Here is a 12,704-nt window from a genome sequence, read left to right on the forward strand (position 1 = left end):
CCGCGAAATATCACGATCCAACGCTCTGGCTTCCCCTCCCTTACAGCCCATTTTTCAGAAGGTATTCCATGATTCTATCTATTCATTTCGTTCTCGATCGATCCCTTCCTCATCCTCCCCTCCACCCTCCGTGAATTTCCAATCACTGTGGAGACTCGATTAACCGAGCTAATTACTAGTCGTAAGCTGTTCGGGTAATCGAAAATCCAGACAACTGAATGATAAAGAAAAGTGATATTTGTGTTATTAACTGAAGAAAGATAACTGATTCGCCCTCGTATGGATATTTTTTGATATTTTGTCTTGTGGATATCTTTCTAGAGTCAATACATAACGTTAGCAGCTTATTCAACCAAGAAAAAAGAATTAAATTTATTAAAATTAACAAAAATCAATGTTTTTAAGAGATTAGACACACTTTTTCATATATACGTACGTACAGTGAAGAGCCGAAGAAACTGCTACACTTGTCTAATATCGTGTAGGGCCCCCGCGAGCACGCAGAATGCATCAATACGACATAGCAGGCACTCGACTAATGTCTGAAGTAGTGCCGAAGGGAACTGACACCATGAATCCTGCAGGGCTGTCCACCAACCCGTAAGAGTACGAGCTGGTGGACATTTCTTGTGAACAGCTCATTGCAAGGCACCCCAGATATGCTCAGTAACGTTCATTTCAGGGGAGTTTGGTGGCCGCCAGAAGGGTTTAAACTGAGAGTCTTCGTGGAGCCACTCTGTAGCAATTTTGGACGTTAGGGTCGTAGCGTTATACTGCTGGAAGTGTCCAAGTCGGTCGGAATGCACAATGCACATGAATGGCTGCAGGTGACCAGACAGGATGCTTACGTGCATGCCACCTGTCAGAGTCGTATCTAGAAGTATGAGGGGTCCCTTATCACTCCAACTGCACACACCACACAGAGCCTCTATCGTCTTGAACAGTCCCCTCCTGACATGCAAGGTCCCTGAATTCATGAGGTTGTCTCCATACCCGTACACTTCAATCTGCTCGGTACAATTTGAAACGAGGCTCGTTCCACCAAGCAACAGGTTTCCAGTCATCAACAGTCCAATATCGGTGTTGACGCGCCCAGGCGAAGCGTAAAGCTTTGTGTCGTGTAATCATGAAGGGTACACAAGTGGCCCTTCGCCTCCGAAACCCCATGTCGACGATGTTTCGTTGAATGGTTCGTGCGCCGACACCTGTTGATGGTCCAACACTAAAATCTGCAGAAATATGCGGAAGGATTGCACTCCTGTCACGTTGAACGATTGTCTTCAGTCGTCGTTGGTCCCGTTCTTGCAGGATCTTTTCCCGGCCACGCCGATTTCGGAGATTCGAAATTTTACCAGAGTCCCGATATTCACGGTACACTCGTGAAATGGTCGCACGGGAAAATCCCCACTTCATCATTACCTCGAAGATGATGTGTCCTATAGCTCGCTCGCCGACTGTAACACCACGTTCAAACTCACTCAGCCGCGCACAGTGGACACGTGGTTTGAGGCGCCATGTCACGGATTGCGCGGGGCCTCCTGTCGCACGTTCGAGTCCCCCTCGGGCGTGTGTGTGTGTGTGTGTGTGTGTGTGTGTGTGTGTGTGTGTGTGTGTGTGTGTGTGTGGTTTTTAGCGTAAGTTAGTTTAATTACTGTAAGTCTAGGGAGCGATGACCTCACCTGTTTGGTCTCTTAGGAATTCACACACGTTTGAACATTTCAAAATCACTTAAATCTTGGTAAGGTAGCAGCAGTAAGCGATCTAACAAGTGCGCCACACAATTGTTAACTTATATAGGCGTTGCCGACCGCAGTGCCGTGTTCTGCCTGTTGACAAATCACTATATTTGAATACACATGCCTATTCCAGTTTCTTTGGCGCTTCAGTGTATTTTATTAAATTACTAAACTACTGAAACCTTAATAATGAAATACCTAACAACAGTCACATACGACAGAACTGTAGTTTAATTTAGTTTAAAATATTTTGTAATTGTCATTTGATGTAAACAATTTTTTCTCTTCATTGCCTTTTGAGTTGTTGGGGTTATATTTCTATAGAAACTTTCGTCCCCTAAGACGTATTTCTTTAGAAGGCAAATAGCAGTTTTCATAGATTTAGCTTTAAAAATGATTTCGTAATTGCAATGTTTTCATAAAGCGTTTCAGCTCCTATTTCACCACATTTTTCCATTCACTTGGGGATTCAATTTCCAGAAACACTGAAACCACGTATTTTTTTTATTTCTAACCGAGAAGTCAAATACCAATTTTCATAACTACAGCTTTAAAATACTTTAATAATTCTTTAATATTCGCCCATTATTTCTCCCCCTTGCTGGTTCAATTTCCACAACGACTAAAACCCGTATTTAATTATTTATGACCAAAACACCAAATGCCAAATTTTCCAGTTCTAGCTTGAAAATTGCTTTAATAGCGACATATATACAGAAACCTCGAATCCCCTATTTCACATCACTAGGGGTGGATATCGAAAAATCTCATATTAAACAACGCCTACAAGATAAGATCAACACCCACTCCAAGTTTCATGTGTCTATCCTTAGCGGTTGAAACGTCCCCTTTGAACAATTATACGCGACTGTGCTTAAACTGACACACAATAGTTTTTAGCGCAACGCAATCTGACTTTCAAAAATCCCTACGAAAGAATGGCCCTGACTAACATTAACCTATACGTTTCACAAATCACTTACCTCACAAAAATCTTCGTTACTCAAGCTACTGCAATACAGCGAGCACCACTACTGCCAGCTAAATAGAATATTCAAACTACTGAATGCACTAACTACTGATAGGTATAGTTAGCAAATGAAAGATTTTAATAGAGAACAAACAATGTATTTACCTTAGTAGTCATAATATATATATCAGTTCATGACACCAATTCTTACAAATTTCAAAACTCCGCCATCTCTCTACCCACGTCCACCACTGCTGGCGGCTCACCTCCAACTGCGCAACGCTACGCGCTGTTAGCATCCAGCTGCTGCTGCCCGACACTACAATGGCGAGTATTACAACAATGCCAACCAGCCACAGACTGCACACGGCACAGCCAGTGATTTTCATACAGAGCGCTACGTGGCGGCGGCGTTACAAATAAAAAAAAAAAAAAAACTAAACAGCCTACTTACACGGTTTGAGCTAGGCAATGATGTGTCAATCGGTCAGGACTATTTCTTTTGTACTTAAGAGATAGAATACCTCTCGGAGGCCCAACTCGTGATACAGATCGTCGTGCAGATGCACCAAGAGGCGAGCATGTCAGTACATGTAGAAAAATCATCCACTCTGCATTGCGGCATCGAATCGGTTCGCGCCTGCAAGTATGCAACCCAGGGAACAGATCTGCATAGCGAGCTGCAGGCATGTATTGACATTTTCGGAATAACAAGCACCTTTAATGTGAGTTAAAGCCTTGGAGAGATGCACCATCCGCTGATATGTGTCTATTTTCTATATGTCTTGTAGTTTTTGCTTAAACATCTTGTGAAACTCTGGAGGTACTTATGAATAACCCTGTATGTGTCACCCCGCCCTCTGCTGGAAAACGACATGGTGGGAAATAATAATATCAAAAAAAGTTTTGCATCACCTCGGTTCGCAGAACTCCCGAAGACAGACGTTGACTGTGGATATTGTATCACAGACACAATCCGTTTGTTCAGAGACGTCACTAAACCCACCCAAAGATGTAAACATCCGTGCATGAGCAGCGCCTATTAGACAGAGGGGATCCGACAGCCGATCAGTTTCAGGCATTGCAACAGGGAGGAGCAACACGGCTCGTGTTGTCTGTAGTTTAACCATGCCTAGACCGTCAATACCGCAGTTCGATCACATCCGCATTGTTATTTTGTGCCAGGAAGGTGTCTCAACAAGGGAAGTGTCCAGGCGTCTCGAAGTGAACCAAAGCGATGTTGTTCGGACGTGCAGGAGATACAGAGAGACAGGAACTGTCGATGACATGCCTCGCTCAGGCCGTCCAAGGACTACTACTGCAGTGGATGACCGCTTCCTACGGATTATGGCTCCGAGGAATCCTGACGGCAACGCCACCTTGTTGAATAATGCTTTTCGTGCAGCCACAGGATGTCGTGTTAAAACCCCTAGAGTGCTCAATTGGCTGCATGATGCGCAACTTCACTCCCGACGTCCATGGTGAGGTCCGTCTCTGCAACCACGACACCATGCAGAGCAGTACACATGGGCCCTACAACATGCCGAATGGAGCACTCGGGATTGGCATCACGTTCTCTTGATCGGAGACGTGTTTGGAGGCAACCCGGTCAGGCTGAACGCCTTATATACACTGTCCAATGGACTGTGCGGCTGATCCCGTCGGAGGTTCGAGTCCTCCCTCGGGCATGGGTGTGTGTGTTTTTGTCCTTAGGATAATTTAGGTTAAGTAGTGTGTAAGCTTAGGGACTGATGACCTTAGCAGTTAAGTCCCGTAAGGTTTCACAGACATTTGAACATTACACTGTGCAGAAAGTGCAGCAAAGTGGAGGTTCCCTGCTGTTTTGGGGTGGCATTATGTGGGGCCGACGCACGCAGCTGGTGGTCATAGAAGGCGCCGTAACCGCTGTACGATACGTGAATGCCATCCTCCGACCGACAGTGCAACCACATCGGCAGCATATTGGCGAGGCATACTTCTTCATGGACGACAATTCGCGCCCCCATCGTTCACATCTTGTGAATGACTTCCTTCATAACTACTACGCTCGACTAGAGTGGCCATGATGTTCTCCAGTCATGAACCCTATCGAACATGCCTGAGATAGATTAAAAAGGGCTGTATATGGACGACGTTACCCACCATCCAATCTGAGGGATCTGCGCCGAATCGCCGTTGAGGAGTGGGACAATCTGGACCAATAGTGCCTTGATGAACATATGGATAGTATGCCACGACGAATACAGGCATGCATCAGTGGAAGGTGACGTGCCACTGGTTATTAGAAATACGGTGTGTGCAGCAATCAGGACCACCACCTCTGAAGATCTCGCTGTATGATAGTACAACATGCAATGTGTAGTTTTCATGAGCAATAAAAAGGGCGGAAATGATGTTTATGTTGATCTCTCTTCCGATTTTCTGTACAGGCTCTTCAACTCTCGGAACCGAGGTGTTGCAAAACTTTTTTGATGTGTGTATTTTTTTTCATATTTTATTTCTGACGATGATATTCATTAAAATAATGTCTTTCAAACCGAAAAAAAATTGGTAATAAAAGGTTTGAATCCTGGAACTGGTTTTTTGTAGCCTGGTTTTTTGTAGCGACGTAGATGTACTAGTGTGCTGTCGCCTAGGGGAAACTGATGCATGCAGGGTTTGGCCTCGCGCTATTACACGTGACGCACGAACATACGCGTGTTGTCATCGCTTAAAACAGCTTCAAAGGGTTACATAAGATGACAGCCCGTTTGTGCCAAGAAGAACTGCCGTACGAAAGGCGTGAATAATGGCGGCAATCGGAGCCAGAGGGCGCGAGGTGAGATATACCTGAGGGGCGCGCTTTCAGAGCTTGCGCTGCCGGCGGCTGTGAAAGCTGCCGTTTGAAGCATTGCTCGCTTCTCTGCCCTGACACGCGTCCGCCCCGGGCTGTTTTAGAGAGCGGGGCGCCGATCAATTCATCATTGGAGTGGCACTCGCTGCGCTAACACTGCGACGGGCGCCGCATCACCGCCAGCGAGAGCGCTGCTGATGCTGCTGCTGTCATCGCCGGCACTGATGCAAATTTCTTTTTAAATTGCCGGCTAATTTACGCAAAGCACTCTTGACATGCTGGTCATCGAGCGGAAACAAGCGAATCGAAACAATGACGGACGTGGTGCCATTTCGTGGATTACTTGTGTTATCATATGGCTGATTGCGGCAATGTGTTATTCGCCATTTCATGTTGTTTTATCGACACCTTTCCTAGAGTGTTACACTCTCGCTTCAAAAGAAACCGCAGGGATACTGACAGAGAAAGGCTAATAGTAGTAGTTCGTATCGTAGGACCGTTTCTATTCGCAATATACATAACTGACCTCGTGGATGACATCGGAAGTTCACTGAGGCTTTTGGCGGATGATGCTGTGGTATATCGAGAGGAGAATCTGCAGCGAATTGACGCATGGTGCAGGGAATGGCAATTGAATCTCAATGTAGACAAGTGTAATGTGCTGCGAATACAAAGAAAGAAAGATCCTTCATCATTTACCTACAATATAGCAGGTCAGCAGCTGGAAGCAGTTAATTCCATAAATTATCTTGGAGTACGCATCAGGAGTGATTTGAAATGGAATGATCATATAAAGTTGAGCGTCGGTAAAGCATATGCCAGACTGAGATTCATTGGAAGAATCCTAAGAAAATGCAATCCGAAAACAAAGGAAGTAGGTTCAGTACGCTTGTTCGCCCACTGCTTGAATACTGCTCAGAAGTGTGGGATCCGTACCAAATAGGGTTGATAGAAGAGATAGAGAAGATCCAACGGAGAGCAGCGCGCTTCGTTACAGGATCATTTAGTAATCGCGAAAGCGTTACGGAGATGATAGATAAACTCCAGTGGAAAACTCTGCAGGAGAGACGCTCAGTAGCTCGGTACGGTCTTTTGTTGAAGTTTCGAGAACATACCTTCACCGCGGAGTCAAGCAGTATATTGCTCCCTCTTACGTATATCTCGCGAAGAAACCATGACGATAAAATCAGAGAGATTAGAGCCCACACAGAGGCATACTGACAATCCTTCTTTCCACGAACAATACGAGACTGGAATAGAAGGGACAACCGATAGAGGTACTCAAGGTACCCTCCGCAACACACATTCATGTGGCTTGCGGAGTATGGATGTAGATGTGGATATAGATCCCTAAGGAAGAAGATTCCTGAAGCCTACGATAATTTTCACATTCAGAGCCTGACCAAAGATGTTGTTCTTGTTGTCTTTGTGGTCTTCAGTCCTGAGACTGGTTTGATGCATCTCTCCATGCTACTCTATCCTATGCAAGCTGCTTCATCTCCCAGTACCTACTGCAGCCTACATCCTTCTGAATCTGATTTGTGTATTCACCTCTCGGTCTCCCTCTGCGATTTTCACCCACCTCACTGCCCTCCAATACTAAATTGGTGATCCCTTGATGCCTCAGAACATGTCCTACCAACCGATACCTTCTTGTAGTCAAGTTGTGCCACAAACTCCTCTTCTCCCCAATCCTATTCAATACCTTCTCATTAATTATGTGATCTATCCATCTAATCTTCAGCATTCTTCTGTCGCACCACATTTCGAAAGTTTCTATTCTCTTCTGGTCCAAACTATTTATCGTCCATGTTTCACTTCCATACATGGCTACACTCCATACAAATACTTTCAGAAACGACTTTCTGACACTGAAATCTATACCTGATGTTAATAAATTTCTCTTCGTCAGAAACTCTTTCCTTGCGATCGTCAGTCTACATTTTATATCTTCTCTACTTCGACCATCATCAGTTATTTTGCTCCCCAAATAACACAACTCATCTACTACTTTGTCTCATTTCCTAATCTAATTCCCTCAGCATCACACGACTTAATTCGACTTGACCAAAGATGTACATTACAAATGGTTTAAAAAAAGAAGTGTTTTCGGGATTTCATATAATTAGTGACCATGTGAAAAAACTTAAAATGCTATCATAACTACTCATTAAGTATTATAATCTTACTTCAAACGTTTAACGCACTAAGCCAAGTATTAAGAAAGAAACCGTACATATACATTTTCAGATGTAAGGTGAATGGCGAGAAGTGCCATAACATTAAAATAACATCATTTTTAAATGCAATATTTAAAAATTACTGCTTTCGCCATGAATAAAACAGCTTTAAAGTCTGATTAAAAATGAGTTTTTTACGTGTTTATTGCCCAAATTATTTTCATCTAGCTTTTGAGTACAAGGAACTTAGCGACTTCAAGCGAACTTCATACACAATTTAAAACAAGGAAGAAACTTTTTGTCGCTGACAGCCCCCACTAAATGAAGAAAGGAAACAGTTTATCGCTTACTACCGTTTCTGATGCTCATTCAGTAAAACACCACCACGAGGCATGGCATTTAAATGTATTACTTTTTTACTGCGAAATCTTTTGGCAATAGATTTTGCAGAGAGCGTCCACTGAATGTGCCTCGAAAGTGATACAACACGTAGTTCAGCAGATAATATTTCGTGGACACCCACCTACGTAAGGAAAAATGATCATCATAATAAGTAAGAGAAATCAGAGCTCGAACGGAAAGATTTAGGTGTTTCTTTTTCCCACGCGCCATTCGAGAGTGAAATGGTAGAGAAATTGTATAAAAATGGTTCGATCAACACACTGCCAGGAGCTTAAGTGTGAATTGCAGCGTAACCATGTAGATGTAGGTATGACATAAACATACAGATGAGCGAAAAACTCACTTTTAATCAGACCTTTGAAGCTGTTTTATTCATGGGAGAAAGCAGTAGTCTTAAATATTATATTTAAAATGCTGTTATGTGAATGTACTGGCATTTCTCACCATTCACCTTGCATAGACAACAAATGAGAATGACTCTCATTACACCAGTATTATTTAATGTATATATAGGCAACGTCGTAAAGACATGGCAGAATAAAGTAGTGCACCATTATAAGATTAATAATAAAGTTGTATGTCCGCAGCTCGCGGTCCTGCGGTAGCGTTCTCGCTTGCCATGCCCGGGTTCCCGGGTTCGATTCCCGGCGGACCAGGGCTTTTCTTTGCCTCGTGATGACTGGGTGTTGTGTGATGTCCTTAGGTTAGTTAGGTTTAAATAGTTCTAAGTTCAAGGGGACTGAAGACCATAGAGGTTAAGTCCCATAGTGTTCAGAGCCATTTGAACCAATAAAGTTGTATACGCTCTCTTGTTTGAAAATGGCCAAATACTCTTAGCGGAATGCTAAGATAAATTACAGAGGACAATTTGATCCTTGCACACGGTACCAAATTGTTATAATATGACTGTATCTAAAAATAAAACTAAGCTAAATGGTTCTGAGCACTATGTGACTTAACTTGTGAGGTCAAATGTCGCCTAAAACTTAGAACTAATTAAACCTAACAAATGACATCACACACATCCAGGCCCAAGGCAGGATTCGAACCTGCGACCGTAGCGGTCGCTTGGTTCTAGACTGTAGCGCCTAGAGCCGCTCGGTCACTCCGGCCGGCAAAACTAAGCTAGTGGCACCCCATGGCAAGGAGCATTTAAGAACACAAATAATAATTGATGATAAATCGTTAGAAAAAATATATAATTTTATTAAATATCTTAGATATGAGACGTCATATATTTTATGCAGTGATGAAGAATGAAAATTGTACGAATTTTAACTGTTGGTAGATTCTATATAAATGGCACGTTTCAAAAGAGTTAAGAGACAGTCTAGACGTTTACAGTATGGTGGCAGTACCAATACGTGTGGCCCCCAGTCGATGGAGGAGGATTGAAGAAGCGGAGACGAAACCTCTAAGACCACTAGCTCGTTACAAACTCACACTTCGGAAGTGTAATAGTGAAATTTCGAATGTACTGACAGTCAAAAGCACACTTTAGAAAATATCGCGTGAACACATTCAAAGGATGTCAGTTGAACGAAACATGTACAGTAATACCCAAATATACACCACCAAAGAAAAGAAATGTTGGGCGTCGTAAGAAGAGATGGGAAGATTAGCTACAATTTACTTGACATTGGAACAGGCAGTGTTCAGTCGACGCACCGACTCGGAAAACATCACGCTGGTTTTTCAAAACATTTAGTCTGCTTAAAGCGAACGGAATACCAGGTCCTGCCGGAATTTTTGTTGGATGTCACACTGCGTACGCCGCATAATTAGTTCCTTTCCTGGCTAACGTTAACAAGATCCGCTTGCGCACGACAGACTCATGTTACTTTAGAAGAGCACAGATTATTCGTGTAATTACAGACCAAAGTCGCTGACGCCCGTCTGTTGCGGTATCCCTAATCATATTCTGACCTCAAACATTACGGCGTTTGTACAAGCTTCTGTCAACGGCAGCCGGCCGCGGTGGTCTCGTGGTTCTAGGCGCGCAGTCCGGAACCGTGCAACTGCTACGGTCGCAGGTTCGAATCCTGCCTCGGGCATGGATGTGTGTGATGTCCTTAGGTTAGTTAGGTTTAAGTAGTTCTAAGTTCTAGGGACTGATGACCACAGCAGTCGAGTCCCATAGTGCTCAAAGCCATTTGAACCATTTGTCAACGGCACAGATCCAGGAAAAAGACCAGTAGTATGGAACACAGCTTTGATTTACCCGTACACGTCCTGCAAACAACAGATGCAGGTGCACAGTTAAATATCCGAAAGAAATTGCTCCCCTTCTAGAAGCAGTTTATCGTAGATCGCAGGAGAAACGGAGGGTAACTAGCGACTTTAAAAAAGCTCAAGTCATTTCCGTTTTCAAGAAGGGTTATAGGACAGATTTACATATTTATAGGCCGATATACACTACTGGCCATTAAAATTGCTACACCACGAAGATGACGTGCTACAGACGCGAAATTTAACCGACAGGAAGGAGATGCTGTGATATGCAAATGATTAGCCTTTCAGAGCATTCACACAAGGATGACGCAGGTGGCGACACCTACAACGTGCTGACATGAGGAAAGTTTACAACCGATTTCCCATACACGAACAGCAGCTGACCGGCGTTTCCTGGTGAAATGTTGTTGTGATGCCTTGTGTAAGGAGGAGAAATGCGTACCATCACGTTTCCGACTTTGTTAAAAGTCGGATTGTAGCCTATCGCGATTGCGGTTTGTCGTATCGCGACATTGCTGCTCGCGTTGGTCGAGATCCACTGATTGTTAGCAGAATATGGAATCGGTGGGTTCAGAAGGGTAATACGGAACTCCGTGCTGGATACCAAAGGCCTCGTATCACTAGCAGTCGAATTGACAGGCATCTTATCCGCATGGCTGTAACGGGTCGTGCAGCCACGTCTCGACCCTTGAGTCAGCAGATGACAAGACAACAACCATCTGCACGAGCAGTTCGACGACGTTTGCAGCAGCATGGACTATCAGCTCTGAGACCGTGGCTGCGCTTACCCTTGACGCTGCATCACAGACAGGAGGGCTTGCGATGGTGTGCTCAACGACGAACTTGGGTGCCGAATGGCAAACCGTCATTTTTTCGGATGAACCCAGGTTCTATTTACAGCATCATAATGGTCGCATCCGTATTTGGCGACATCGCGGTGAACACACATTGGAAGCGTGTATTCGTCATCGCCGTACTGGCGTACCACCCGGCGTGATGGTATGGGGTGCCATTCGTTACACGCCTCGGTCACCTCTTGTTAGCATTGACGGCACTTGGAAAACAGTGGACGTTACGTTTCAGATGTGTTGTGAGCCGTGGCTCTACCCTTATTCGATCCCTGCGAGACCATAGATTTCGGCAGAATAATGCACGACAGCATGTTGTAGGTCCTGTACGGGCCTTTATGGATACAGAAAAATGTTCGAATGCTGCCCTGGCCAGCACATTCTCCAGATCTCTAAACAATTGAAAACGTCTGGTCAATGGTGGCCGAGCAACTGGCTCGTCACAATACGCCAGTCACTGTTCTTGATTACGTGTGGTATCGTGTTGAAGCTGCATGGGCACGCCATCAAAGCTCTGATTGACTCAATGCCCAGGCGTATCAAGGCCGTTATTACGGCCAGAGGTGGTTGTTTTGGGTACTGATTTCTCAGGATCTATGCGCCCAAACTGCGTGAAAATGTAATAACGTGTCAGTTCTAGTATAACAAATTTGTCCAAGAAATACCCGTTTATCATCTGCATTTCTTCTTGGGGTAGCAATTTTAATGACCAGTAATGTAGATGTTAGAAACCTCTATATTTTGGGGTCGATTATTAATGACCTTCGATCACTCAGTCAACAAATGGAGACGTTTGCAAGACGACAACCATCTGCACGAACAGCTCGACGACGTTTGCAGCAGCATGGACTATGAGCTCGGAGACACGTGGCTGCTGTTACCCTCGACGCTGCATCACAGACAGGAGCACCTGCGATGGTGTACTCAACGACGAACCTGGGTGCACGAATGGCAAAAGGTCGTTTTTTCGGATGAATTCAGGTTCTGGTTACAGCATCATGATGGTCGCATCCGTGTTTGGCGACATCGCGGTGAACGCACATTGGAAGCGTGTATTCGTCATCGCCATACTGGCGTATCACCCGGCGTCATGGTATTGTGTGCCGTTGGTTACACGACTCGGTCACCTCTTGTTCGCATTGACGGCACTTTGAACAGTGGACGATACATTTCATGGCTCTACCCGTCATTCGATCCCTGCGAAATCCTACATTTCAGTAGGATAGTGCACGACCGCATGTTTCAGGTCCTGTACTAGCCTTTCTGGATACAGAAAATGTTCGACTGCTGCCCTGGCCAGCACATTCTCCAGATCTCTCATCAATTGAAAACGTCTGGTCAATAGTGGCCGAGCAACTGGCTCGTCACAATACGCCAGCCACTACCCTTGATGAACTGTGGTATCGTGTTGAAGCCGCATGGGCAGCTGTACCTGTACACGCCATTCAAGCTCTGTTTGACTCAATGCCCAGGCGTATCAAGGCCGTTTTTACGCCCAGAGGT

The 12,704-nt window shown here is 44.6% G+C and overlaps 1 protein-coding gene across 3 annotated transcripts in view; it reads left to right on the top strand.

Moving 5' to 3' along the window:
• The window catches only part of LOC126272054 (SH2 domain-containing protein 3C), a 950,261-nt gene that overhangs the window by 827,960 nt on the left and 109,597 nt on the right, over nucleotides 1-12,704 (top strand). The gene's annotated exons all lie outside the window — the stretch shown is intronic.

This window comes from Schistocerca gregaria, chromosome 5 (assembly GCF_023897955.1).
Source record: "Schistocerca gregaria isolate iqSchGreg1 chromosome 5, iqSchGreg1.2, whole genome shotgun sequence".
Lineage (NCBI taxonomy): Eukaryota > Metazoa > Arthropoda > Insecta > Orthoptera > Acrididae > Schistocerca > Schistocerca gregaria.